The sequence below is a fragment of the Sceloporus occidentalis genome, unplaced genomic scaffold, assembly GCF_023333645.1.
Source record: "Sceloporus occidentalis isolate IW3139 unplaced genomic scaffold, rSceOcc1.0.p SCAF_7, whole genome shotgun sequence".
Classification (NCBI taxonomy): domain Eukaryota; kingdom Metazoa; phylum Chordata; class Lepidosauria; order Squamata; family Phrynosomatidae; genus Sceloporus; species Sceloporus occidentalis.
The window spans coordinates 94,105,325-94,131,888 of record NW_028316987.1 but is presented as its reverse complement, the minus strand read 5'-3'; positions in this window follow the sequence as shown (position 1 = coordinate 94,131,888).

The following is a 26,564-nucleotide window of genomic DNA, read 5'->3' as shown; positions in this document are numbered from 1 at the left end:
GCTGGGCGTAGGAATTCAACCACTAATTCTGCTTAGGCTAAGAGAGTGTAACTTTCCCAGTGGGTTTCTATGTCTGAGCAGGGATTTGAATGCTGGTCTCCAAAGTCATAGTCCAACCATCAAACTACGATGTTGGTCTGGATCACTTAGAATTAGAAACGTTTGGATGCCAACATTCACTAACTGCACCTTTGCATCTGGGTCTCCAACACAGGAGACCTCTTCAGTCCATATCCTAGACTTGGGCAACCACCTAATTTTTTTTTATATCTATATATAAAATGGTGGAGTGGGGATTCACTAAAAACTGCCACTGAGAAGTACAATTTTGCCCCTAGATGGCATCTAAACAACCTAAAACAACCCCCCCAAAATCACCTTAAAATAGCAGGAAATGAGTCGACTATCACTTGGGGGATATTGTCCAAAACTTTTCCAAGCTATGGTCAATCTGGAGGCAAAATTATACCAAAACTTTGAGTTTTAACCATAATTCCATATGGATGAGTGGATTGGACTAAGGAAAAATCTCTGTTTGTGCAACCAGAGGTTGCGTTTGTGCATACATATTTTAATGATCACTTCACATATTCCGGGTCCAAGCACACTGGCATTCAAAACAAGCTCCCAGCCTGAGCTCTGGCTTAGATTTTAAGCCACGGATCACAACAAAATCCCTGTGTTTAATCTCAAGTTAATAAACTGAATATTAAACTCAGGCCCTATTGTGGAAACAATGCACAGAGGTCAGAGGGGGGCTTTCGGTGCTACTCCCCTTTCCCATTTTTGCAACAAAAAGCCTCCCATAAATTAATTGTTTGTGCAACTAAAAGAAAGACCAATGGTACTATTTGAGTCAAGGGAAAGGGGATGGCATTACCAAAGCAAACATGCCACCATTTCTATGTAAAGCCATGGTTTTTAATATATGGTCCTGCAGAAATTTTGGACTTTAGGTCCCTGGATCCCTGATTATTGGCCAAGTTGGCTGCAGCTTCTGGGAATTGAGTCCAAAATATTTGGATGACCAAAGACTGAGAACCTCTGGTGTAAGGTATTGTTTCCTCAGAAGCACTACTCTTCCAAAAACTCAAGACAGGGGTCAACAATCCTATAACTGCGCTTGAGATCACAGCCTGTTCTGGATGGGGTTGCTCTTCCTTTGAAAAATCAGGTTGGTAGGTTCATGGTGATGTGAGCAGAAATCCACAAGCATAAGCATTCATTTGTTGTTGATGATGATGTGTGCCTTCAAGTTGTTTCTGATTTATGGAGACCCAAAAATGAAAATACCATGGGGTTTTCTTGCCAAGATTTGTTCAGATGAGGTTAACCATTGCCTCCCTTTGCAACTGAGAGCATGTGACTTGGCCAAGGTCCCCCAGTGGGTTTCATGGCTGAGCTGGAAATTAAACCAGAGTCGTAGTCCAGCGCTCAAACTATTGCACCACGTTCACAGGGGACTACATCCATCATTACTCACAACTAGAGGACAAGCATTGAGTCAACTAGATTTGACTCATAATCAGGGGCATCACTAGGGGAGTATGGGGCATACAGACAACATCAAAAGACATCCTGGGGGGGTGCTCCCCAAATATCTGTCTTTTGGCAGAAACAAACTATAGCATTTGCCTGCATCCCTTTAAAGCAGAGGAGCTCAGCAGAAGAAATAGGGTGAGTGGGGTGAGGCTCAGTAGGAGGAGAAAGGAGAAGCCTCAAAGGTGTGGTGTTTTTAAAGTTTTGTGTGTGTGTGTGTGTATAATTCTTTTAAAAGAACACATCTCACCAAATTTTCACTTTAACCTCACAAAACTATGTGGATGCTAATACAGTAGCCCCTTCAAGTCCACAGACTTGAAATCTGTGGACTTGAAAATTCATGGAGGGGGAACCGCCATTAGCTCGAATGGGGCGCATGGCCATGGGGCGCACCCCACATGCACGCATCCCATTCAAGCCTATGGGGCATGGATATGCACAAGTTTTGGAACTCGCGGGAGTGGCGGTGGTCTGGAACGGATCCCCCATGAGTTCCAAGGAGCGACTGTACATTTCGGCTGTACACATCATACTGCAATTTAAATGTATAATTTTTTTCTAGTTGTTTACATCACAACGTTTGCCATTACATTAAGTGAGGTACAAGAATTAGCATTTACAAGTAACATTAGAACAAAAAAAAAAGACTAAGGGTTCTGTATGGTGTGGTATGGGAGGAGGTCAGTGGCGGGGGAGACACCATGAGTTATTGCACCAGGTGAAACCAACACTAGTGATGCCCTTGCTCATCATACAACAATTGATTCAATGAGTCTAGTGTAATTGGGACTAACCAACAAGAGTTCAGCTGTACAGTTGACCATATGGGTGGTGCATCACTATTTGTCTGTGCCTTCAATGTTCCACTTGATTCCCTGTGATGGCTTAAATGAGCACTGTGCATTCCCCCTGGCAGAATGGAACAATAAACAGGCTTATTGGCAGATACACATTCAACTGTACACATTCACTATTAAGCAGAACGGTGGTGGGCCACAAACATGATTTAACTATGTGAGTGTGGATTTACGCCGTGTAAGCACAATATAGGATCTTGCTATTTGGTTCTTGTAAAGTCAGCATGTTGTAGTGGTTTGAGTGTTGGAGTATAACTCGGGAGATCAGGGTTCGATTCCCCGCTCAAACATAAAAACCCACTGGATGATCTTGGGCAAGTCACAGTCTCTTAGCCTCAGAGGATGGCAATGGCAAATCCCCTCTGAAGAAACCTGCCAAGAAAAAAACATGATAGGGTCGCCATAAGTAAAAAATGACTTGCAGGCACACAACAACAACAATTTTGAGTGCTAAAGAAAGAAGAACTAACCAATGTTTCCCATCCCTATGTTCACCTTTGGTTCGTAACAGGAAACCACCAGAATGTATAGCAAAGTTCTGTGTTGTTTTCCAACTCAGTTTTCTGTGTGTGACTCAAGGTTTTGCATGCAACTGAAAGCTCCATTGTCTAGGCCTTTGTCTAACCATATAGCAGTGGTGGCTGGAGGCTTCCATGTCAGTGGGGCAGTGAATCCAATCTGGGTTTTACTCCAGATTTTAAAGGAGCTACCCAAGGGGCTGAACCCTCTCTCCTAACATACACCTGGATGTTATAAATGGAAACTCTCATCCAATAGTAGGACTAAGGGCTCATCTACATGATCCAAATAAAATGCACACCCTTCCTGTCCTCACAATGACCTGTCTTCATGATGAAGGGCCAAGTCCATGATTCAAGCGCAGACTGTCTTCCTGACATGAGACCAGTTCTGCACCAAATCCCCCCCACCCCTTAAACCAGATTTTGCAGGAAATCCCAGAGCATCCCGGAGTGACTGAGTGGTTTTCTACACACATGTCACCCAACGTTGACACTGTTGGCATATGTTGCTCCCTCTTGAGCTCCCAATGAGGTGCCCTGTCAGGTGATTAACACATGTGTAGACAGCCACCTGGCATAGCAATGGAGTGTGGAGATAATGGGAGAATCCGGAGCAAATCTGGGGCCCGAATATTCTGGGAGCACCTTGGAGTATTTTGGCCAGTGCAGACAAATCCATAACCTCAGGTCTAATTTTCATTGTAACCTTCTTTGGGTCTTGAATCAAAAAAGAAATGAGATTCTGATACCCAGCATCTTGATACAGTAATTCTGAATTCATGCTTTCCCTTTTTTTTCCTTGCTCCAAATTCTTTGCTTTTCTTCCAGATGAATTTTTAGAAAACTTTTTTTATGCTGAACCATGCATTTTATGAGATTTCATCATATAAATCATATTTCATCCTATAAATTGCTGCCAATGGGGGTGGGGGCTGTTTCTCTGAACTTTACAGCTGACAGGTTAACAGGAGACAAGCTACTTTAGATCAGACTTCCAGATGTGCTGCTCTATAGTTCCCATCAGCCAATACCCATTGGTGACAAGAGTCCAGCACATGTGGAATATACCCAATTTGAATCGGAAGAAGACTAAAAACCACAGTGATCTTGCAACTGACTGTATTTCCTTGCTTATGCCTTATATGGATTCTTGATGCCTTCAGAATATTTTGGAAGCCCTTGAACAAACAATCGTCTGTGGTTTTCCTTGTGCTGGCATCTGGCTCTACTAGGAATGTCATAAAAGTCAACCTGGTGAATCAGTTTCAAAATTCAACAACTTGAGCAGTTGTCATGTTTTATCTTGACTAGGAATGGAGGCTATATAGTGGAAGCGATGAGCCAAACTCCTGGCATGTAAGCTCTGCCCCTGGAGTTTACCCAACTTATCCATCCAACTTGAGTTCCATCTTGGTCTTCCTTGGTCCTACAGAGTGGAAGTCCAGGCAACAAAGAGAGACACCTAGTGGGTGACCAAGGTCTATAACCTCCTCTAGACCTCACCAAGTCATCCTGGGAACTAACCAAGAAATGAGTGGATGAAGGTGTATCTACACTGTAGAAATAATGCAGCTTTTCATCGCTTTAGGTGCTGTAGCTCCATCTTATGGAATCCAGGGATTGATAGCTTTACAAGGTATTTTCTTTCACCATCTCTACCAAAAAAGAGTGCTGGGGCTTCACCAAACTACAAATCCCAGGATTCTGTAGGAGGGAGTCATGGCAGTTAAAGTGATGTCAAACTGCATTATTTCTACAGTGTAGACGCACCCTAAATCCACAGCAGTCATTGACCTGCACTTTGCTTGTTTGACGTAGGTTCTCAGCCAATGTTTCCCAGTATCTACATGCAGGAAGCTGATTCAAAATTCTCTCTCACACACACTGTGGGCTATACCCCTGTGATGTCACTCCCAGATACCATTTTGTTTCATTTTAGAACATGTTTGGCTGGTGGCTGGGGAAGGAGTGAAGGAAAACAGAAGGTTTGCATGGAGTTTAGGCAGTGTGGGGCCTCTTTGGAGTTATGTAGTGCTGAAAAAGGAGGGAGGGAGGGAGGGAGGGAGGGAGGGAGGGAGGGAAGAAAGAGTTCCAATTGGGAAGGGTCTCAGTGGCTGCAAAAGTGGACAATTTTTGTACTCTTGTACATGAAAACTGCCAAGTGGTTAACTGTATAAACAAGCCAGCGTAAGCCAGGTTCAAAAAGGGGCCCTGATAAAGATCTCTACTATTCTTGCCACTCTAAACTCAGAACTGCTGTTCCACCCAAAGCCTCCATGTGGACTTGTTTTTGGTAGCTGCCTTCAGGTTGAGCTCAAATCATGGCGACTATGAATCAGACACCTCCAAGCTCCCCATCTTCTATATCTCTGTTCAGATCCTGTAGGCTCAGGCCCATGGTCTCCCTGGTTGAGTCCGTTCATCTGGCATGTGGTCTTCCTCTTCTTTCTACTGCCCTCCCCCTTTGCTACCATTATTGTGTTTTCCAGTGAATCATGCCTCCTCGTGATGTGGCCAAAGTACAACAGCCTCATCTTGGCTTCCAGGGAGATGTCAGGCTTGATCTGTTCAAGGACCCATTTGTTTGCCTTTTTGGCTGTCCTCAGCACTCTTCTCCAGAATGACATCTTGAATGAATTAATTTTCTTCCTATTTGTTTTCTTCACTTTCCAATGAGAACTAGCAAAATCCTCCTTCTCTTTACAACGTACAACACTTTGCTTGCTTCTTCTAGCTCCTTTCTTCTTCTGCTCCACTGGCACACTGCTGGGTTTTTTTGTTTTTTGAGCCTAGCCAAAAATTGTTAATGCAATTATGAATGAACTAGCAGGCAGGTGGCATGGGGATTCGTAGGGGCTGGCAGAGGGCTTGATTTTCTGAAATCCTTCATAACAAGCTTTTTTGGCAACACACTTGATCAAAAACAGCAAAACCCCTCTCCGAGAAAAAGAGTAAATGCAAGGCTCTCCATCTTCCTTGAGCTCAGTTTATTAGTTCATATCTTTACCCAGCAGGGTTAGGGCTTTCATCTCAGCGACTCCACTTCCTCATTAGAGAGGAATCAGTCGTATCACATCAGCAAAAGTATATGACATTCCACATCTTCCAAAGGAAGAATTTAAGGAGACGGATGGGAGGTGGAAGACTAATGTGGGACGCAGCAATTAATTCAATCTGGAATGAAACTTGGCCACTTTGGCTCTTGGCAGGAGAAAGACAGGAGGGGTGAGGAGCTATCCTCCGTCTGCATTCTTCTCCCAGGTTGCCTGGGCCTTGCAAGCTTGGTATTTTTCAAGCCTGGATCAGTGCCAGGCCTTTGTCGTGGAATGCAATGAGTCTGCAGAATTTTGCACTGTGTCCTTGGAAACCAACTGGGATGTGTCGATAAGGCCAGAGGATTGGGAATGCGGTTCCTCCGAGGAAGAAATTCGATAGAGCGTTCCTGTAGCCCTGCTCCCAGGATATCTGTTTTCTCTCATGTATCTACATTCAGCAGCAAATAAGAAAGGGCTTGGAGGGCTTGGAGGTGGTAGAGCGAGAGTGAGGCTGGAATGCACTCAGGGGCATACACACATGTAAGTCACACTACACACGTAGGGCCAAAAAGTTATCGTTGCACAATGAACGTATTCTTCTGATAGTGGCAGAGGTGGAGCTGCACAGGCAACATGTTCATCTATGCTTTGTCTTTACAAGTTGTGCATTGTGTATTGTGGTTGTGCATCCTATATTTTACATTCTTGTTGTGCATCCTGTACTTGGCATTGTGACTGTGCATCCTACACTTTGCATTGTGGTTGTGCATTTTTGGTCTTCACCCTATGCTGTGATTGTGCATCCTATACTTTGCATTTTTATGCATCCTGTATTTTGCATTGTAGCTGTGCATCCTACATTTTGCATTGCAGTTGTGTATCCTGTACTTTGCATTGTAATTGTGCATTCTATACATTGCATTGTGGTTGTGCATGCTGTACTTTGCATTGCATTTCTGCATGCTACACTTTGCATCATGGTTGGGTGTCCTATGCATTGCATTGTGGTTGTGTATCCTATACTTTGCATTGCAGTTGTGCATCCTATATTTTACATTGTGATTTTGCATTGTGGTTGTACATCCTATACATTGCATTATGGTTGTGCATACTATACTTTGCACTGATGCTCTGCACCGTGTATTGTTACATCGCACAATGGCATACAGTTGTTCACATGTGTTGCTCAATGTTGTTATTTGGTTGAGAGTTGCATAGTGCTGTTGTTATAATATGTCCGTGTGCATGTTTTTGGCACAACACTAAGGAGGTGTTGAACTGAGGCCTGAGAGTGGTAAAATAAGGATGCTAAAGTGACTTATTCCTAAACTTGCTTCAAAACCCATTTCAAGGTAACATTTGTTTTCTAATGTACAACATTGTTTTCTAAGCTTGTTTTCAGTTCAATTTGATGCCTATTCACTTTACCCACCCCTTTGGAAAGTGGGGGCCATGTCCTCTTCCCTCCCAGTTGTATCTCTTATTTGTGGACTATGACTCCTGGAAGCCCCTAAAGACCATGGCAAAAGCTGAGAGGTTCTGAGCACTGGAGCCCCCCAAAAGTAACTTTTCCAAGCTCTTGCCAATTAAGGAGGAAGATGCTATTGTCAGGTTCAGCACCTAAGCTTCTTAAGAGGAGTCAGATACTATTTCTGTACTCCATTTGGGGACTACCACCTGGAAAGGTAGGCCACCATAAGCCAACCACTGTGGCCAGGTCTACCCAGAAGATCGAAAACAAATTTGCTATTTTAGAATGATAACCCTCAAATAAGGCAGCCAAATAAAATTTTAGAAAGTAGGGATGTCATTCTTGACTAATTTTTGTCTTGAAGAAAGCAACAAATAACTGTGGCCTTGTCTGCATAGGCCAAAAGGCCCACAAACACACACACACACACACACAGAGAGAGAGAGAGAGAGAGAGAGAGAGAGAGAGAGAGAGAGAGAGAGAGAGAGAGAGATTCTGGTGTTGTCCTGTCCAGACAATGCATGGGACAAACCTCAGTTCTGGTGTGGGCAGTCCAGACAGCATCCAGCACATCCCACACCAGAACCAGGGCAAAACAATTTTTTTGAGGAATGACTTAGAAAGTTGGATGTGATAAGCCTGGAGTAGAGAAGGTAAAGGGGTGACATGATAGCCATGTTTAAAAATTTGAGAGGATGTCATATTGAAGAAGGAGCAAGCTTGTTATCTGCTGCTCCAGAAACTAGGACACGGAGCAATGCATTCCACCTATAGTAACAGGGATTCTACCTAAGTGTTAGGAGAACCTCCTGACAGTAAGAGCTGTTGGATAATGGAAGACACTGCTGCCTCAGAGTGTGGTGGAGTCATCTCCTTCTTTGAAGGTTTCCAAGTAGAGGCTGGACAGCCATCTGTAATGAATATTTTGATTGTGCTTCCTGCATGGCAGAATGGAGTTGGACTGGGTGGCCTTTGGGGATCTCTTCCAATTCTTCCAATAATAGGATTCTATTATCAATTATGTTTGTAAGACGTAAGCAGGGCAAGGCAGCTGGTGACCTTAGCTCTTGGAGGTCTCTCATTCTCAGGCTCTCCAAATCAACTTGTTGGCAAATAAGAGCAACAACAATCCAGGGTGCCCATGCATAGCCACTAAAATAGGCTTTGCATTCTGGACAACATCTTTAACTTTCCAATTCAGCCTAAAATCCAGAGTGGATCCTCCTCCCAACCGACATGTAAGCCAACAGCTGGCACTGACTGTAACCCTTGGTTGTGTAAGAAGGCTGAGACAATGCGGAAGAAGAAAAAATACCCACAGAACAAATCAGCGTGACTCTAACTAGAGGAAGCAACTATAATTTCTCCCTCCTCCCGTCCCATACCAGTGGCATCTGCCAAGGCAGAGAAGTGGGGAACATGACGGCTGCAATTACTGAACAAACCAAACTCCAGCATGGGAGTGTGGGGTACGCAGTGAGGGGGGAATTAGCTACACTGGTTGCTGTGTAGAATGGAAGTGAACTACACAAACCAGGCCTGCCAAGACACCGGAGGTTTCCCATTGCTTCCATTTCATTGAGTTGGGGTAGGAATGGATGTGGTGAGACCGGAGGGGGGGGGATATCAGAGCTTTTGTTTCCTCCATGAAACTTAAGCAGTAGAAATTTTAATTGTGGATCCTTGCAGACAAGACGCTGAAATCCAAGACAGTTGCTGGTGGTTGGTTGTTTTTTTAAAAAAAATGTTTGGAACTGGCTGTGGTTCCCAGTCTTGGCTTCCAATAGCAACTCATTTGGGTTCCTCTTCCACCCTCCTTCTCTTCACCCCCCCCCACCCCCAGCTATCACCTAAGTATGCAATTGAAGGAATGGAGTGTTAACTGTTTGCAAGCAAAACAGGTACACATCCTACTGGTTTGTGCTTTGAACCAAAGTAGAATCATAGAGTTGGAGAGACTCCAAGGACCAACCACTCCAGCCCCCTTCTGCCATGTAGGAACCCACCATCAAAACACTCCCTGTGACAGGTGGCCATCCAGCCTCTGTTTGAAAACCTCCAAAGAAGTAGACTCCATCACTCTATAAGGAAATGTCTTACACTGTTAAACAGCCCTTACCGTCAGGAAGTTCTTCCTAAGGTTTAGGTGCAATGTCTTTTCCCATAGTTTGCATCCATTGCTCCGTGCCCTAGCCTCTGGAACAGCAGAAAGCAAGCTTGCTCTATCCTCAATATGACATCCCTTCAAATATTTAAACATGACTATCTTGTCACCCCATAACCTCCTCTTCCCAGGCTAAACTGTCATTCTTCCCTCAGCTGCTCCACGCAGGGCTTGGTGACCATTTTGGCCACCCTCCTTTGGACACACACCAGCTTTTCCACATCCTTCCTGAGCTGGGATGCCCAGAACTGGACACAATATTCCCGGTGAGCTGGACTGCATCAAAAGAAGGTGGGTGAGCCCTGGTATCTGGAAGTAGCTCAGTAAAGTTCCTTTTAGAAAATACAACACACAGAAGTCTCCAGTCTTCATGGCCTCTAGTCAGGCTGGAGGGGAGAATTTGAAATTGTTGCGCTCCTTCAAGTCATCTCTGACTTATGGCAACCTTCTCCTAAAGTTTTCCCACCAAGATTTCATCAGCTGAGTTTTGCCATTACTTTCCTCTGAGGCTAAGCAGGAAGGTGGCTTCCTCAAGGTCACCCAGTGGGTTTCCTTATCTGAGCAGAGATTCAAACCATGGTCTCCCAGAATCCTAGTCCAACAGTCCAACACTATACCATGCTGGATGGGAGAATACTAGTGGTCAGATCCAATTGTTAGTCCCAAGTCAGCTGACTGAATCAATGGGAAGTTGGGCAACCAGCAAGTAGGTCAATCCTGTACATTCAGTGAATCTACTCTAGTTGGGACTGAAAACTGGGTTTCAGCCTGAAAGTTATAGTTATAGGCTACAAAAATATGAAATGTTACATATCTAGGAATTGCACATCTCTGGGCATTGGCCCTGAATCTCAGGGACTGGACACTCATCTCCCGTCTTCTGGGTGAAGAGAGAAATCTCAAGGTGAGAACTTGAAAATATGTTTATACTATACAAATGTGTAATTTCATGAGTATAGATAGACAAGCACAATGTAGAGATCAGCCCTTATTTATCTTTGAGTCTCCATCTCATTCCCACCTGGATTTGTGATATACTTCACTGTATAAAGTGTTGTGTAAACTGAAAGGGCCACCCCACACATTCTTAAAATATGTATTATTATTATTATTATCATCATCATCATCATCATCATCATCATCATCATCATCATCAAGCAACTATGGAAAAAACGTGACACAACATTAAAGCACTTTGGGCAGGATTAAACTTTGGGGCTGCAAAATGTGATGGAAATGCATCCCCACCCCCTAAAGTGGATTTTTGGGCAACAAATGCTCTTGAAAAAAATATTGTTGACTTCTTGGGGGGGGGTGGAGCCTCTAAACGTGGTGTAAATGCCCTCCAAACCCCCTAAAGTTAATATTGGGGTGATTTGGAGCAAAAATCCATGATAAAGTGCAAAAAAAAATTGAATTGAAAAACTAAATGCAAAAACTGATTACTGGGGGGCCCACAAAAACAGTCCTGGGGAGGCAGTACATTGCCAACCCTTACTGTAGAATCACTATTGTGTAATTTCAGGAGTGTAGATTTACAACATACAAGCACAATGTAAATCTCAGCCCTTATCTATCTGTGAGTCCCCCTCTCCTTCCCACCTGGATTTTCTATATATTTCACTGTATAAAGTGTTGTGTAAACTGAAAGGGTCCCCCCTCCCCACCTTTTAGCAGAAACAAAAGCAGAGAAACGAAATTTGCACGGAGGAACCCCAATTCCCAAGGCAAACGCTGGGAGTGATTCCCTTGCCGGCTGCAAACACCTCCTACCCTGAATCCCCCCTTGTCCGAATGCTGTAAGCCCAGCTATAAAAGGGGGTGGCTTTACTGATCTCCCTTTTCACCTTTATGGGTATTTTCTTTTGGTCCTTTATGTTTATTTTTAATCAAAAAGGCACCTGGGATGAGGTGGGGAGGCAGGGTCCAAGACCACCCCCTTTGGAAGGGTCCCATTTTTATATGCTTCAGGCCAACCTCGAGAAAAGCATTTTATGTCACATAGAAAGTCGAAAGCAGAGGAGAGGAGACATGGATGCATAGATGGATGGATAGATGAGATAGATAGATAGATAGATAGATAGATAGATAGATAGATAGATAGATTTTTTGTTTTTTATTTATATACCGCTATTCCAAAGATCATAGTGGTGAACAGCAAGTAAGCTAATTTGCCCCCAACAGTCTGGGTACTCATTTTAGCTCCCTCCTCTGAAGGATGCAAGCCTGAGTCGAGCTTGGGCCCTTTTGCTGGTCTTGAACTCGCAACCTTGTGGTTTTGAGTGAATGGCTGCTGTACAGGCATTTAACCACTGCGCCACCAGGGCTCCTAGATAGACAGACAGACAGACAGACAGACAGACAGACAGACAGACAGATGGTCCTCTGGATGTCTCCACCATGTCTTTGCTTTGGTAAGGTGAAAGAGTGAATGTAATATATCTTGCTTACAATAAGGCTTTTGAGCATTGGATACTAGGAGACCAGGTTCAAATCCCGACACAGCCATGAAACCCACTGGCTGACCTTGAGCAAGTCTCACACTCTCAGCCTCAGAGGAGGGCAATGGCAAACTCCCTCTGAAGAAACTTGCCAAGCAAATGCTTTAGGGTCGCCATAATTCAGAAATGACTTGAAGGCATACAACAACAACAAAATTGCTCTCAGGAAGGCTTGTTATTGGGGGAGAGGGTGCCATGTTTGCTTGTTTATTAGCTTTGGTATGTTTTTTAAAATAATTTTGTACTGTATTAATACGATTTTATTCTGTCTTAAATGTAATTATTTTGATTGTGTCAGGTTTTCATGGATCTCTTCTGTAAGCCGCCTTGGGTCCGACTCCAGGAAAAAGATGGCATATACATATAATTAAATAATTAAATAATTAATAACCACTACTACTATTACTACTACTACTACTGCGTTGGGGCCCCATGCCGGTGGGCTCAAATGTCACATTTGGACTGCAAAGTGAGAAACTTGAGTTCCGATCCACCCATTCAGCTATGATGTTCATAGTCAAGCCACCATTTCTCAGCCTATCCTACCTTGTAGCGTTGTTGGGATGATAAAGAAAAGGAGCCATGTGTTCCTCCTTGAGCTTCTTAGAAGAAGACACATATTGTTCTAAGGAGTAAAAAAAAGAGTAAAAGCAAACCAAGGACCTATGCTTGATCTGAGAGAAAAATAAAGCCAATTACATGTAACTCTATGGCCTAAATCCAGTTGTTGATCCAAATTCATTAGATTAATAAGATTTACATGAGTGTGATTTTTCATTCAGTAACTGATTCCATAGATCTAGCCTTATTGGTACTAGAAATCAGACTTAAACCAAGAATGGGAAATGTAGCCCTCTATATGTTGCTATACTGCAACTCCCATCAGCCTTAGCCAGAAAATGCAATGGTGAGGAATTCTGGAATTTGTAGTCCAGCATCTGAAGGGCCACATGATTCCCAGCTCTGATTTAGGGCTAAATCTGTATTTATAGAGGTATACACTGGAATCTTACTGGTGTACTACTCCTGTGTAAGTTCCTTTGCACACATGGTTCTACTTTTTTGGCTTTTGCACAACAGACATATTGCATTCATCATTGCATAAATAGAATTCCACAAAAATAACCATTTCACAAGGGCCTAAAGACTATTGTTAGTCCCAAATAGAGTAGAAACATTGAATTCACTGGACTTACCTGCCTGTTCACTCACCGTTCAACCATCGACTCAAGGGGTCTCCTCTCATTGGCACTAACTAGTAAGATTCCAGCCAGGCAGTTGCACATTCTTGGATGGCGCATAATTCTTTGTCAGTACCTCCAATGTGCCCCTTGTAGATTTACACTATGCAACACCATGTAGGTTCCTAGCGATAAAGATCTAGGTAGAGATAGATATCTTTTAGGGAATGAAAAACAAAAAGGACATGAGTGCTCAGGTGAAGATGTGTGATGTGGTTTTTTTCCCCTTAGGATTGAAGAAGAAAATCTAATAACTTGTGTAGATTTAGTTATGTTTCTGTACTAGAAGACGATAAAACTCCCACCAGACATATTATGTCAGCAAACATACAGTTAATGTTGAAATTTCAGGGTCGGGAATTATTATTTTTTTAAGGATCTTGCAGATTGTGTATAAAACACCACATACCAGGAGGGGGAGGAGAAAGCATCTCTAGAGACATTTAAGATCTGCTAGCCTGGGACCCCCGCCGGGTGCTGAACACACACCGTACCACCTTGCTCTGTGATCCTATCTGATTTCATGAACGAAGTAGGGTCAGTGGAGGCCATAACCCAGGTGGGAATTCACAACACTGAGACCTTGCACTGCTGGGTCACTGGGTGGCACTCTTCTCTGGCAGCCCAGAGTCAAGCTCAGAGTTCATGAGGATGCAAGAGAAGGCACTCATTGGGCTATTCATCCAAAGAGATGGTCAAGGAGACCCCTCCCCCCAAACCATGGAGATATATATATATATATATATATATATAGAGAGAGAGAGAGAGAGAGAGAGAGAGAGAGAGAGAGAAACTAAAAACTAAAAAGACAGAAAAGGGGGTGATTTATGGAGACAGCAATCTGCATAAGTTTAAAAGTCTACAGGCGGCTCTTGTATCCACAGGAGTTCTGTTCCAAATGCCACCTCTCCCCATGGATGGCAAATTCCATGTGACCTCAAGTCCCATTCTTCTTAATGGCAATGCAACATGTGCATGACCATATTGGCACAACCACAGTCATGTACCACCATTGGAGAGAACAGTGTGGAGCCATCTGCAGATGCTCTAACCCACAGATGGCAAGCCTGCCGTTTGGAAGGGCCAACTGTACTGTTGTTGTTGTTGTTGTTGTTGTTGTTGTTGTTGTTTTTAAAGCGATTATCACAGGATTTTAAAGATTAAAAGTGATTGGCCAGTACTTATCTCATAATGTCGTATCCAACCTGCTTCTGTCTTGCTTCCATTCATTATTGTAGTTCACCTATGCATTGATAGGCAAAACCCATCAATAGGCTCTCAAATCTCAGTAGGGAGCTATACCATTCCTGCCTTTGTGAGATGCATCCCTTCTGCTGCAGTTCTGCTTCCCAGGTAGTCACTTGGTGTGAGTGGGTGTGATTCTGCTCCTCTCCTCCTCTTCCTCCCCCTCACAGTTGGCAACTGTGGTTGCCAACACCTTCCCTAAGCCAGCTGCTGTGTGAATGTGCTTTGGAGGAGTGACCACAGCCAACTTTTGGAGGTGGTTAGCTGATGTAGAAGAGAGGGGGGTGGTGTACAGGAGAGAGGGGAAAATAATGTAGAATCACAGACCTACATTTTATCAAAGTGTTGTTTTTGTTGTTGTCAGATGGTCCCCCCAGACCATCTTAGCTGACAATTTGAAACGCAAATTAGGATTGAATCGCTTAGAAATGCAGGTTGAGAGGGTGTGCATCCCATCTGAAGAATAAAATAGCATGAACCTAACCCTTCTCCTTTACTATGATGTACAGTGGGCCCTCCCCATACGTGGGGGATCCTCTGTTCCCTGCGTATGGGGAAAAACACATATGCTCAAACCCCATTTGTTTTAATGGGGGAGTGTTCCTGCATGTGGCACTGCACGTGCACCCCCCCACACACACACACACACCATTATATTTCCAGTGGCTTAACCTTCCGCGAAAGGTTAAAGCTTTGTATAGTGTGCCTGCGTATGATGCGGGCACACTGTATTAGAAATGTCATATGTCTGTGTAAGATCCCTTGCAGTTGTAAAAAAATTTTGGCCTTTGTGCAAAGGGACATAATATTATACCCATTTTACAGGCACTTAGGTTGTACATTCTTGGATGGCACATTACTATTTGACTTCAATATACTGCTAGATTCCCTGGGGCTGCAGCAACAGCCACTGTGCATTCCCCTTCGCACCCTGGGATAAGAAGCAAACTCATTGGCGAACGCTCCATCAGTCACACAATGTCGGTATTCAGCGGACGGGTGGAGCCGCACCGCCACCCTGGAACTATGTGAGTGTAGATTTACATGACACAAGCACGATGTAGGATCTCAGCCAAGGTGTAATGGATTTGTAAGGGCTGCCCGGAGCTCTCCAGTTCAGATTCAGAGTTGATGGAACAATGTTCAGACTAAATTGTAATCAAATCAGGCTTTGCCACAATTACACCTGCCCTTGGTGACATCCAGATGAGATTACTGCCATGGTATTCTGTGGGGCTGCTTTGGGGCGAAAAAGAAACCCTTTGCAAACTCACTTTGCAAAAAAAAAATGCATTCATTCCATCTGATTCTCTGCTCATATGACCCTAATAGTATACATAGAATCTTAGAGTTAGAAGGGTCCACCAGGGTCATCTAATCCAACCCCCTGCCATGCAATAATATACAACTACAACTGCCCCGAAAGATGCCCATACTACACAACTTTCCTAGCCGCTGCTTAGTTTTGGGATTTAAAGTTGAGCTTAGGAAAATATCACAGGAAAGTTATATGTTTGAATACAACTCCCAGAATGATCAAAGTCCAAGGCCTACAAAAACAGACTGCCTACGGCAGTGATGAGGGCTTTTGACCCAAGGGTTCAGTGAAGCCCAGGAGGTTTCCACTTCAGGTTTCATGGTCAAAACAAGACCATCAACACAAAAATATGGTGGCCATTGTCATAGTGGCTCTGTTTCTTTGGTTGTATCTGCGCTGCGGAAATAATGCAGTTTGATACCACTTTCACCCCCTGGCAGCAAATTTAAAACAATACAAAAGCATTAAAATGTATCGATATAATATTTTTTAAAAAACCATTTAGCAATTTTGAAAGTTTTAAAAGTTATGCATTAAAAAGTTAACTTGTTCAAAACTCTACATCAGATCTTCAAGGTATCATATCTGGAACGGCTTGGTCTTCAGCACTGAGATTCCCTCTTCTACATCAGTGGGGTGTAGAGGCTTAAATATTGAACTATGACTCTGGAGACCAGGGTTTGATTCCCAGCTTGGCCATGAAGCCCGCTGGGTAACTTTAAGCAAGTCATATGCTCTCAGCCTCAGAGGAAGACAACTGCAAACCTCCTCTGGATAAATCTTGCCAAGAAAACCCCATGATAGATTTCCCTTGGGGTCACCATAACTTGGAAATGACTTGAAGGCACACAATGCACACAACCCACACATCACCATTAAAAAGATAGGAGCCCTGTCCCTGATTTCCACTTGGCAGCCCTAATAACTGCCTAGTGTGGATTGTCCTAAACTAAATTCAAATGGTTCAGCTGGTTTTGCCAGAGGTACACCAGACATCCCATTAAGTACCAGATCCTGACTGGGAAGGGGCATGGAAGCACTTTGCAGAATGGATGTTGGAAGCCAGCAGGATGAGTTGGGGGAAGGAATTTATGAGGTGGTTATGAAACTATTGCGCCATGCCAAGTGCTTGGCAGAGCTGCCAACGTCTCTGGAAACTCAGTGAAAATTAAAATAATGAGAGAGGCCATAAATGTGAAGTGTATAATGGCTACTCCTTCCCTCCTCTGCACTGCCTGCAGAGTTTCAGCATCCTTGCCCCAAGAGGAAAACAGATGCTTCTGGATGCCCCAGCCACTTTCTGACCACCACCACCCCGCCCCCAAAAGATTGGAGATACAATCCTCAGGGCTTGTCTACATTTTCCAGAATACCTCAGGATGCTTCCTGGAATATTATGGCCCCCAGTTCCTCCCCTTACCTGCTACAGCAAGATGTGGTAGCGACAGGAGGCTTCGATCCCTACAAGTGACAAGTTTCTCAAGTGCCAAGAAATCCTGAAGAGAATAATGGACTGACAAGAGCCTTCACAGTTGAGGACATAGGGGCTGTTTCAGCCAGATTGGGGTCACAGCAACCACATGCCATGGCCCCGATCTGGCCTTTGCAAGGCACAAAAAGGAGCTGCAAAAATTAGCTCTTTTTGAGCCCTGCAAAGGGCACAATAGCCATTTTGCCATGGCTTGGCAGTACTCCTTCAGCACGGCATCATGAATACGCAGCACCGGAGGAGCGCTGTGACACCATGCACCATATGGTGCAGCACACAGTGTCACGCCACCCTTTAAGGCCATTGTGTACAGGGGGAGAGTCTACACCAAATTTACACGTGGTTGCACTGAGCAGAAACCATCTTTTTCTGTGCCTAACAACTGCATGCGAATTTTGTGCAGTATAACTCCTGAATTGCGAATAGTCTTTGAGTTTTCAGACTTTCTCACACTGAAGAAGAACATTGCTAAAATTACTCCTTGCTTCCTTGGAGATGAAAATTAGTAAAGAATTACATCCCTAGCACAAGAACCTAAGAGCACAATCTCTAGGGGAAACAAACACAACCCTAAAAACATGTGCTGGGCATGCTCAGTAAATAATGAATGTTGAATGGAACATCCCAAAGAAATTGGGCAGGCAGGCAAACTGTGTGGGATTCTGAATAGGAATTGTTGCCACACAGCAACATTTTGTTGCAGAGGCCCATTATAAAATAGTCTGAAGCTTTTTCCCTGATAGCATTCTCTCCATACAGAGATGATTCTTCGTTAAATATATATATATTATTCCTGGATATCGTGCAATAAAATTATGACCAGTGGTGCATGTACATTGGAGAAATAATGCAGCTTGACAACACCTTGAGTCACCAGAGCTCTCTAACAGAGAAGGCTAAATATCTCATGAAAATACAGATCCCAGAATTCCATAGCACTGAGCCACGGCAGAGAAGGTGATGACAAACTGCATTAATTTTTCAGTGCAGATACAGCCTAGCACCGTGTTGGTATCTTATGCTTATATAAGTTCCCTTACATATGCAGTGGTACTTTTGTACAATGGGCATGTTTAGTTCGTGACTCTGCAAGCAGAATTCCACAAGTGTAGCCATTTCACATGCATCTGCACATTTTTGGATGGTGCATCATTATGGATCAATGCCTTCCATGTACCCCTCGATGCCCTGGGATTGCAGAAATAGTCCCTCTGCATTCCCCAATCCACAATAGGACAATAAACAAGCACATTGGCAGATACATAATTGGTTGCACAATGTCGGCATTCAGCAGAAAGGTGGTGTACCATAACCACCGCGTAATTATATGAGCTTAGATTTACACTAGAAAATCACAATGTGAGGTCCGGACCAGCGTCATCCACACACTCTGTCCTATGGATATGGAAGAAAAGGACATTTGCCAGAAAAAAATTGGGGATGGTAGGGGCAAAGGAATGAATGGAAGGAAGTGTTGAATATTGCACATGGGTCCAGGAGGGATTGTTTAAAAGGCTCATAGAGAGTTCTCTCAGTAGTGAATGTATGGGTGGGACTAACCTCTTGGCTTCGGAAGAGAAGGGGATGCTGGCGGATTTGATGGGAATGTGGCATTCATATTGGAGAGGGTCTTATATTGGGATTAGCAACCTGTCTATGTTTTGACTGGCCCAGAAGCCATGTTTTGACTATGACCTGTGCCACGGGAGAGCTGGGCTGTTGCGTTCACCATGGAAGGGCCTCTTGACAGCTTTCTAAGAAGGTGGAGAAAGCAGCTGGCCAAAGGAGAGGGAATTTTGCATATACCCAATATGTTTTCCCCTCTCCCTCCATGGTGGTGGACTGGAATACAAGAGCCCCTCCAACAGTTGGGGCTGGACATCAGAAGTTAGTTGCTGGGTGAGATAACAGCAAGTGAGGCTTTACTGATAGAAATCCAGAAAGGGCTGACTTGTCCTCACTGAGGGCTACCACCTTATTTATTAATTTATTTATTTAAGGGAGGTATATCCCACCTTTCTCCCAAAATAGGACTGATCTTCAAAATGGGATCCATCTTGAGGGCCAAACTAGACATGGCATTAAATATGACTGACTTTCTTTCTTTCTTTCTTTACTTGGGGGTTGGTTCCCAGATCCCAGATCCTGGCTTCTCTTCTCCAGTCCCATGGGCGAGAAGGAAGAATCTCAGGGCAAGGAAACCACCTTGGAAAGTGTGCATCCCTACACTTTTATGTTTTGTCAGATTTGGTGTTATACTCAGCCTTCTGTATCCATGGAATCTGCATCCACAGATTCAACCATCCATGGCTTGAAAAATTATTATTATTATTATTATTATTATTATTATTATTATTATTATTAAAATTCCAAAACATAAATATTGATTTTGCCATTTTATTTATTTTTTACTATGCCATTGTATATAACAGGACTTGGGCTTCTGCAGATTTTGGTATCCATGGGGAGGCCTGGAAGCAAACCCCAGCGGATCTCAAGAGCCCAGTAAATGGCTTACTCTGTGTAGTGATGGTGATCATAGATAAAGTGGATACTTAAGGAAACATCCTTCATGATATCACCAAGCACATAACAGCAACCTTGCAACATCACCAAGGCTTCCCTGCTGTGACTTTGCAAAGGGTGAGCCCTATGTCTCAGGTTTTGGCCTGGAGACCTCAGGGCCTGTGATAGTCTTGATGGGAGAAGTACATTGCCTCTCCCCATCTTCCATTTGGGCCACATGGTGTAGTGGTTTCAGCATTGAACAATGACTCTGGAATGTGTGTTGTGCGCCTTCATGTCATTTTTGACTTATGGCAACCCTACCTATTGTGGGAATTTCTTGGCAAGATTTTTCAGAGGAGGTTTGCCATTGCCTTCCCCTGAGGCTGAGACTGTGACTTGCCCAAGGTCACCCAGTGGGTTTCATGGCCAACCTGGGAATCGAACCCTGGACTCCAGTGTCATAGTCCAACATTCAAACCACTATGTCACATTGGCTCACATGGCCAGGGTTCAAATCCCCACTCGGCCATGGAAACTCACTGGGTGATCTTGGGCAAGTCACACTTTTTAAGCCACAGAGGAAGGCAAAGGCACCCCCTCTCTGAACAAATCTTGCTTTCAAAAAACATATTAGGTTCACCTGAAGACTGCTATAAGTTGGAAGTGAGTAGAAGGCACACAACAACAACAACAACAACAACAACAAAAACAACAAGCAGTAAAACAAGCTGCCATGTTCCTTTACAATAAGGTACACATATCTTGTTTTGGAGGCTTCTTGTTTTTGAAGGTTTCCTGAGTGCAGCATTTTGAAAACCAGATGTTTAGTCCCTGCTTGCCTTGTTTTAAAGGAAGCATGCAGATTTGTTTTGTCAGCACACTGGCAAAATTCAGCAGCATGCAGAGTGACAGCAAGGGTTACAAAACCAGTGGTGGCCACATACAGCCTACAATGTCACACACTGCCTAGCCTCTCTCTATGTCTGCATTCTTATTTTATTATTACATCTTTCCTATATTTTTAGGCAAACCCAGCAACTCCCTAGGCTGCTTCGGGGCTTTGTATCCTGATACATTAAACATGTATACAATTACCTGATAACAATCAAAGTACAGCTTGGATCGCATCCAACCATCTCATGAAACGATGGATTTAGTCATACTTTGGGGAGAGACCCACTGAAATCAATGGGGCTTAAGCCAATCCTGATTAACGTTGAGTCCCATTGATTTGGGTATGACTCACTCTGGATCTGACCCAGCGATAATAAAATAGCACATGGTAAAACTAAGATAAAACCAATGCAACCTCTAATAAAACCAAGAGCAAAACTAGCCCCAAGTATAAAATACTCCAAAGATCTAAGAAGCATAAAACAACTCGTAAAATGCCTGGGAAAATTGGAACATTTTTAACCCGTCTTGCATTGTCACTTTAAAATAGCATTTGAAGGGGGTAGGGAGGGGTTTGGGTACATGGTAGAAGGAAAGGATCTTAACTACCCCACCCCATGCTGTTTTTACATCCACTGCTACTCACTCGCTCCCTGGGCAAGTGTCTCTTTGCCCCCTAAGTGTCATTGCAAATGCAGACTTTGAGGTGGAACAAACCAGCCAAAAAAAGTGGTTTCCACCTGTTTTGAAGGTGGGGTATTTAGACAACACACACCTCCAAAGTGGGTGGAAACTGGATCAAAGCCGTGCTCCGGGGCTAGAAACCACAGCAAAAAGGAGTCAGGGTAGTTAGGCTTAGAACATATAAATGGCATGGTGCCTATAGGGAGCTGTGTCAATGCAAAAAAGTGAAACTGCAATGAATACAACGGATGTAATTACACCATACACAAACCAGACAGTCCAACAGGGGGGCATGGGGTCAAGGGAGGGATGGAGGGAGTGTGGCTGTGCTTTGGAAATGAATCTTTTTGCACTCTGCTCCAGTACCCTGTACCAGTGAAGCATCGCATGTGCTCATCTGTGCATGATCAAAAGTGTGGCCACTCAATAGATAGCATCTGGGTGGGATGTGGAAGGACAAAAAAAACCTTACACAGTGGCATGGCTTGATGCCACTCTGTGGGGTCAGGCAATGTACATTCAGGCAATCTTGGGATCAGGCCATGTAAACATGTGGACTGGTCAACCTTGAGAGCTTTGGCTCAAAATGCTAACTTTCCCAAGTTCTCCTCCTTTGTGTGTCTGAGCAGTTAAACAAAGGCATCTGGACCATCTTATCACCAATCCATCCTGAACACACCTCGGCTGCATCTGCACTCCAGATATAACACTGCTTTAACTGCAGTGGCTCAATGCTATTGAATTCTGGGATTTGTAGTTTTGTGAGTTCTTTACCCTTCTCTGTCGGAGAGCTCTGTACCAAAAACAAACTACAAATCCCAGAATCCCATGCCATGGCAGTTAAAATGTTGTCAAACTGCATTATTCCTGCAATGTAGATGCATCCCCAGTCTTGTCTGAAGATAAGCAGGATTGAACCTTATTAGTACTTGGACAGGAGACTACCAGGAAAGATGAGGAATCTTCAGACAGAAGGACTCCTGCTTGAAACCCTAGAGAACTGTGGTTGATAGTCAACAACATTTGGCTAGAGGGAATATTGGCTCATTATAAAGCAGCTTCCTATGTTGCTGTTTTCTAAACCATGGGCACCAGAAGAACCTGTCCTTGGACCTTATCACACGTGGGGGGGTTTGCAGCTCAGATCCGCAGTCACTCCTGTTCTAGCAATGCAAAGCTTGATGTTTTTTCACACCAGATCCAGAGTCACTCCTGTCTAGCAATGTGAATTAAGGTTAAAACTTGATGTTTTACCACACCTGGTTGCCTTTCTGTTGCCCTTCCGAATTGAGGGGGAAGCGGAGTCAGTTCTATTCCAAGCAAGTCACGTGATGCGGATTCAAGCAAAGCAGAGTGAGTGCACATTGTATTACCACAACGATTCAAATCGGCAACCTTGGGCATGCTCAGTGGGGCTCTGGACACTGTCCTCCTTTCCTGCCCCCTCCTTAGCAGTCATCCTTCATCGGGATGAAGGAGCTGTCAGGGATGATGGGATGGATGGCAGGGGGTCACTGGAGCCAGGATCGGGATGCAGGAGAAGGCAGGGGATGATGGGATAGGTCACTGGGGGTCACTGGAGCCAGGATCGGGATGCAGGAGAAGGCAGGGGATGATGGGATAGGTCACTGGGGATCACTGGAGCCAGGATTGGGATGCAGGAGAAGGCAGAGGATGATAGGATAGGTCGCTGGGGGTCATTGGAGCCAGGATCGGGATGCAGGAGAAGGCAGGGGATGATGGGATAGGTCACTGGGGATGACTGGAGCCAGGATAGGGATGCAGGAGAAGGCAGAGGATGATGGGATAGGTCGCTGGGGGTCACTGGAGCCAGGATCGGGATGCAGGAGAAGGCAGGGGATGATGGGATAGGTCGCTGGGGATGACTGGAGCCAGGATAGGGATGCAGGAGAAGGCAGAGGATGATGGGATGGGTGGCAGAGGGGGCCAGAGGGCCGAAGGAGGAGGAGGGGAATGACGGAGCAGGACGCAGGGGGCCAAGGGGGGTGACATCGGAGTGGTTTTCCACACCAGAACAATTCGAAGTGAAATCGAAGTGAGCTTGAATAAGAATTCTGTGAATTCCCTTTTTTTCTGAATTCATCAAAATGAGGGGTCACTTTGGAATCACTGCGGAAGCCCTACAGAAGGAACGCCCATAAAAAGGAATCTCATCTGATAACACATTCACATTCTGACATGAATCTGCATCGTTGGAAGCGCAGTCACGTCGGAACTGACCTGCAAAAGCTCTAAAAATCTCTGTGTGATAAACCTCCTACTCTCCTTTCAGGTGGCTCAGTGCCACATATGGAATTCCAATTGGTTTATGGCGGCTGCTAATTGACCAGTATTTCCAGTATTTCTGATAAATGGCTTAAACATCTCCTCTTTTGTGGTTTGGGGGAAGAGTGAGGTAAAATGTTCCGGGCCTCTCTTGGAGAGGTACCACATCACCATTAGGGCATTGATACATTCCATCAAATGAAAAGGGACAAGTGACATTGGATGGCATGAAGGGCAGTGAAAAGGGCATTCTCTAAAAAAAAAAATCAATTCCCAGCATAGAATAGGACTGGAGACACAGAGTGCTCAAATTCTCCCTGGATTCTCCATTGCAAAAAACAACCCTCTGGTTTGAGTTAAGCCTCATGCTCATGTTTGCAACCATGAGGAGGACTAATGCTACTAGGTTTTGCACAGAGCTGGGGTGGGAGATATTCTATTAGACTTTAACTCCCATTGTCCTCTGCCTGTATAGCTACCAGCTTGGGGATTCTGTATGAAAAAGTTACTTTTCAAAATGACATCTAGGGCCCTGACTCCACATGTTTCTTCTGGCCCTGCTTCCAATGTTTCTAGCTGTGGATGCTCTTGTTCCTCAAACCACATGAAGGAGACAGCTGTACCTGTTCCTTTCACATCACTGAGTGCCTCAATGTGATACATTTTCCTAACCTGTACTGCTATGATCCTCCTCCTAGGCTTTGCCAGAATGAAAATTGGAGAGGGCCCCTGTACCTTTCAGCTTCCTTAGCAGAAGAAAAGAAAATACTGTAACGCTGAGAGGGGGGGACATTTCAAGGGGTATCATGAATGCCATTCCCAGGAGGTCCCACGCTGCTTTTGCCACGGTTCGTGGCCCCATCACTGAGAAGCATCCAGGAATCAATAGGGGGGACCTCGTGTTGCCTCCAAGTTGGGCGACCCACCTCCCATCGCGCTTTAATTACTTGCTGCCGGCTGTGCATTTTGGACACCGAAGTCTATCACCCCGTAAGCTGCCCACCCAACTCCTCCGCTCACAAACAAGGTAGACAACCAGCTTGGTCGGCCGGTGACAAGCCGGTCACACAAGTATTATGTTTTTCCTCTGGCAGTCTACAGTTTCACCATCGTCAGAATTATACAGCCAAGACGCCCTTCGGAAGAATGGCTCCATTCACTTTCCCCCGAGACTCGGGCTAATGCAGATGGCAAACACTACGGCGGGGGCAAATTAGCGTCTTGTTTCATCCGATCCAGGAGCAAATTTTGTTTTTGTTTACCAGGCCAAATTCAAAAGAATGCAGCTGTCTGCAGGGAATGGCAAATTCTGCATGGGTGCCTTAAACAAGCCTTCCGTGCTTCCATAATCACATCATTTTGGCACAGAGTGCAGGAATTGGCCTTCCGAAAATTTCACCTCCTGTGGTTATTTTTCTGAAAAGTAAGTTTCTAGCCCATACAGCTAGAACGATCGGTTTGGAAAAAGAGCCAGAGGAGTGAGGTGGTGATTCAGACGCTGTCAAGGGGAAAACAGCAGATCTTGGAGAAGTTACTTTCAGGGGGCTCAGTCTCAACACCAGGAAGTTTTCTTTTTTAAAATATTGCCCAGTGTGGTGTAGTGTTTTGAGCTTTGGACCATGACTTGAGAGACCAGAGTTCAAATCTCAGCTCAGCCATGAAACCCACTGGGTGGACTTGGACAAGTCACACACTCTCAGCCTAAGAGGATGGTAATGGCAACCCCCCTTTGAATAAACCTAGCAAAGAAAACCCCCTGATAGATTCACCTTAGGGTCACCATTAGACAGGAACAACTTGAAGGCACACAACAACAACAACAACCTGAATTTTGAGGTCCAAAATAGCCTCAAAGATTAGGTTTCATGGGCAATTTTCAGCCCAGGAGAAGCCATCACCCAGTGGGTTTCCATAACTGACTATGTGACTCACACCATGGTCTCTAGAGTTGTAGTCCAATACACAAACCTCTACATTACACTGGCCCTCCTTCAGATATAGAATCACAGAATAATAGAGTTGGAAGAGACCAGAAGGGCCATCCAGTCCAACCCCAGTTCTGCCATGCAGGAACTCTCACTCAAAGCATCCCCATTGACAGATGGCCATCCAGCCTCTGTTTAAAGACCTCTAAGGAAGGAGACTCCACTACACTCCGAGGAAAGAATGTGTTCCACTGTCGAACAGCCCTTACTGTCAGGAAGTTCCTCCTAATGTAGAGGTGGAATCTCTTATAGGATGCTGCATAAATCTATATTTTGAATAAATTAATGAAATAAAGAAAAAAAATAAGAATAGTTTTCCCCTGCGTCTTAGGGGTTTGTCTTAGGGAAACAGTTTGTCTCAGGGAAAATAACAAAAAGCACCAGGATGAGGCAGGCTGTCCTAGTGGTTTGTGTAACACCAACATTGTTTGCAGATATACCATCTCACAATTATTCATGCCCATTTCTTTCATTCAGACAGCTGACTCCAGCCTGAGAAAATGCTCCCCCCCCCCCACTTGGCATGCCATTGCTCTTTCTTGGCACAAGAATCCCTCCTCCATTTCATTACAAAGTTTCTTTAAGAAGAAGAAAGAAAAGAAAGAATCCTTCATATCAAATCACAACCCCAACATCATCTTGTGGTGGGAATTCAATCCCTCCTTTCCCTTTTTCTGTTCCTTCTGTGGTTCTCTAGCAAAATGCGCATTCCCGTCTTCCTTCTCATGACTCTCTATCCCACTTCAGTCCACACCCCGCCGCTGACGGCAGAGCAGAAGATAAACGCTTAGGTCTGGCCTTTTATTTTATTTTATTTTAAAAA